Source organism: Suricata suricatta, chromosome 10 (assembly GCF_006229205.1).
Source record: "Suricata suricatta isolate VVHF042 chromosome 10, meerkat_22Aug2017_6uvM2_HiC, whole genome shotgun sequence".
Lineage (NCBI taxonomy): Eukaryota > Metazoa > Chordata > Mammalia > Carnivora > Herpestidae > Suricata > Suricata suricatta.
Genome location: NC_043709.1, coordinates 130,710,654 through 130,714,412, shown reverse-complemented (window position 1 = coordinate 130,714,412; position 3,759 = coordinate 130,710,654). Strand labels below are relative to the sequence as shown.

At 58.0% G+C, this 3,759-nt stretch overlaps 1 long non-coding RNA gene across 3 annotated transcripts in view; it reads right to left on the bottom strand.

The window, feature by feature from the left end:
* Nucleotides 1-381: 381 nt before the first annotated feature.
* Nucleotides 382-3,759, bottom strand: part of LOC115305390 — a 10,297-nt gene continuing 6,919 nt past the window's right edge. For all 3 annotated transcript variants that reach the window (XR_003914760.1, XR_003914759.1, XR_003914761.1), the window contains exon 4: nt 382-492. This is a non-coding gene — a long non-coding RNA (uncharacterized LOC115305390). The remainder of the gene's footprint in view (nt 493-3,759) is intronic.

The following is a 3,759-nucleotide window of genomic DNA, read 5'->3' as shown; positions in this document are numbered from 1 at the left end:
GCCCAGGCTTTCCCTCCCCGGCCCACTCACCAACACAGCCTGCGCGGCCTGGAGTATTTAGTGCATCTATACTGATCTATTTGCTTGGCTTTCTTTCTTTCTTTCCTTCTTCCTTTCTTTTTTTAGTGCTATTTATTTCTGAGAGAGAGAGACAGACAGAGTCCCAAGCAGGCTCCAGGCTCCAAGCTATCAGCTTGAACCCACGGACTGTGAGATCACGACCCGAGCTGAAGCAGGACCCTCAACCAGCTGAGCGACCCGGGGGTGCCTTCCATGCTACCCACCAACTTTTCTACCAGAGAAAGTTTCTTACTTTGTAGTGTCAGAGCTCAGCGAGGTGGTCCTTCGGGGAACAATGGCAGAGGAAGGAAGTAATGATAAGTGAATAAAAATAAATGTGCATAACTCTAGTGATAACTGTCAGCATATAGAGCGTTCCAGAAGGAAGGAATGTCCGGGAGCAGAGTTGAGAGTGGGAGTCAGGCGAGGCACCTGGAGAGAAGGAACAAACCTATATTAGAAGCTGGTCTTTGTTTTTTAAATGTTTATTTATTTTTGAGAGAAAGAGACAGAGCATGAATGAGGGAGGGGCAGAGAGGAGACAGAATCCGAAGCAGGCTCCAGGCTCCGAGCTGTCAGCACAGAGCCGGACGCAGGGCTCGAACTCAGGAAACGTGAGACCATGACCTGAGCTGAGCTGAAGTTGGACGCTTAACTGACTGAGCCCCCCAGAGCCCCTCTTAGTGGCTGTTCTAAGTATTTACTGAGCGTTATTTAGTAACTTGCATATTTCATGACGGATGCAGTTACTAATACTATGTAATAATATCATTACGGTTTTTGGTGCTAATGCTGAGCTTTGGTAACTGGACGGACTGAGAGCAGGGCTCAGCAGTCTGGTTGGCCCCTGACCACTCAGCTGGGTGGTGAGGGGGGTCACACGCGGCGCCTTACAACGCGGGAGGCAGACTTGTCAGACCTAACTGACCCTCGAGGAAGACGCCCATGGCCGCCCTACGACTTTCACCCCTGCTTCCCGTAAGCTGGCCCGAGCCCGCAGCACACAGGAGCAGCCCTCCACCCTGACACCCCAGACATCCGTGGCCTTTCCCCCAGTGCCCCGCAAACACACGGCTCCAACACTTCCCCGGACCCAGATGTGACACCACACCCTCCCATCCAACACGGCTCCGTGATGTGACCCTCAGCCTCAGCGTGGAGAGGCCAGACCTGCGTCTGCCTCCTCCGGCCCTCCCCCTCTCCCTGCAGCTGGCCGGCCGCTGACACACACCCGTGGTCAGGATCTCTGCTGGGGCCATGGCAGCCCGCCCTCCACCCCACTCCCCTCCCAAGCCCATCCGTGCGTTCTAGATCCTGTTGGAAAGGGCTTGCAGAAAGGCAAACTGGCCTGAGGGTTCATTGCTCTGGATTCTGGTCCTGGGGGAGGTCGGGAGGTGTGGGAAGGACAGACCCCAGGAAAAGCCCACCGACTTTCAGGGAAAGCCTCCCTCCCCCCTTTCTGGCCAGCACCTCCCTTGCACTGGGGGCCCCACTGCCCCGTGGGTGGGGGTGCCATGAAGACATGGTGAGGACCCCCCACGGGATCTTTCGCCTTGAGCCAGGTCCCTCGTTGGGCAGGCGACATGACCGCTGGGCAGAGCAGGGCACCACCACAGTCTAGGAACAGGACAGGATCGGGGCAGGGGGTGAGGAGGGGACTTCCAAATGTCAGCCCCCTGGTCCTCAGCACCACCTGCAAGTGGGGGCAGACCTTCGGGCAATCCCAGGCTTGGGGAAAAGTGCTGACCTAGGAGCCCCTGGGGTCACCTTCCACCTGCTGGTCTAGGAGCCCAGCCCTTAAGCTTTTACCCTGCCACATGCCTGTCCCTGCCCAGCTCAGGGTCCCCTGAGCAGCCAGCCAGCAGGTGCCCTCAGCAGTGGCCATGGAGGTGCCCGGAGAACGCTCCTTTGGGACATGCTCCTGGCTGTGGGCTGAGCAGGAACGGGGTGAGGCAGGCGCCCTGGGGGCTGTGGGAGCCCAAGAAGGAGGTCACTGGGGCTGGAGGCTGGTGGAAGCCTGGCCTTCTGGGCTGAGTTCACAGAGGCCTTGGCAGCCCAAGACCTAGAGGCCACCACTCCTATTTAAAAAACAAAAAAACAAAAAAACACAGACTTGGAGACTGAAAGTGAAAAAAAAAAGGAAGGAAGGAAAGAGAAAGGAATTGGGAGAAGTTGAGGGAAACAGAGGCAGCAGCCATTCATGGCTTCCACGACCGCCCTGGGTGGCCCTGGGGAAGAGAATGTTCGCCAGGCTTCTGCTCAGCCCACCCACCAGCCCCTGCCTGGGGCCCATGCGGAGAAGACTGGGGACCAATTCCTCCAGTCCCCCCACCAAGTGCTGGACACCGAATTAGGAATCCCGCCCCCAGCCGACCCTTTCCAGGCCCAGATGGGAAAAGAAACCCAAGGCCCTTGGGATCCCGGGTAGCTTCCTGGGAGCCCTCCCCGGGCACCCCCAGGGTGTGGTGAGGCAGAACCCCGGGGTGAGGAGGAGGGGGTGTTGCCTGGGGAGGGTTGGGCATGAGGGGAGGTGACTGTACATCAAAGTATAAAGGGAAGGAGCCTCCAGTTGACCAAGTCGGTGCAGCGGGGTCTACACTCAAGACGTTGCTCCCGCCTCTTATCTTCAAGGTCCCAGAGGTGGCGTCAGAGAAGCCCCGAGGGCCGGTGGGGAAGCGAAGACACCTCTGGCCCCGGGGCCTGCGAGCGTGGTGTGGGCCGGCACTTGACTGTCCCTGGGGGACCCTTCCTTTCAGTGCAGTCCCCAGCGCGCGGAACAGGACAATGACGCCCCCCGTACAAGTGCAAACTAGTTTCTGTGTTGGGGGAAAAAAGAGAATAAAAGTTTAATAAACGTGGGCTGTGTTGTGAATGACTTTGTGACGACCTCTCCTGCAAACGGCCTATGCATGCGGAATAATGGTCTCCTTGCAGAGAGGGAAATAGCTTAGTGCTATCGTCGTTGCCGCGGTAACCATCAGAGTCCCCATCTAGCAAGAGAGAAATGAGTTATGAAAAGGCTTGAGTGAAGAAGGGATTAACACATGATCCCAGGGACAGTATGTCAATCAAAATCAACTGAGAAATTACACTGCTCTATTTGAGAATTTCTCCGGAACCCGAACGGTAGTGGAGTCGGTGCGTTTATTTTTTTCTGTCTCTATCTTTTTTTTTTTTTAATTTGAGAAAGAAGGGGAAAAGTAGCATCGTGATTAGTCTTCATGACGATCCTTGAGAATTACACGGAGAGAAGGGAAAGACTCACCAAGAGAAGGTTGTCTAAGTAGACCGCCCCCCTCAAGCCTACTCCGCACAGTCCGGGCACCTCGCTCTTGTGTCCCCCCCCCCCTCCCGGTCCCCCCCCCCACGTCCCTGCTGCCTGGCACACAGACCCCTACTCCGCAAGCTCAAGTGCACCGACGCCTGGCCCGGGGCCCGGCGCTCGGGCCTGAGACGCATCCCAGCCTCACGTGGAGTGGGGTGCTGGGGGTGGGGGTGGGGAGAGACAGTGCGGATCCGGGTCCCAGGCCTGCTTGGGCAACCTCTGGCCTCCCTCGATTTCCACTCTGCGCTTGGGGACCTGAGCGCCGAGCCCGGCGACCCCCACCCCCCGGCGACCCCCCGCGCGCCCCCCGCGCACCTGCGAGCGCACCGCCCGCGCCGCCCCCTGAGCGCAGAAAGCCAGGTCCAGAATCGGGG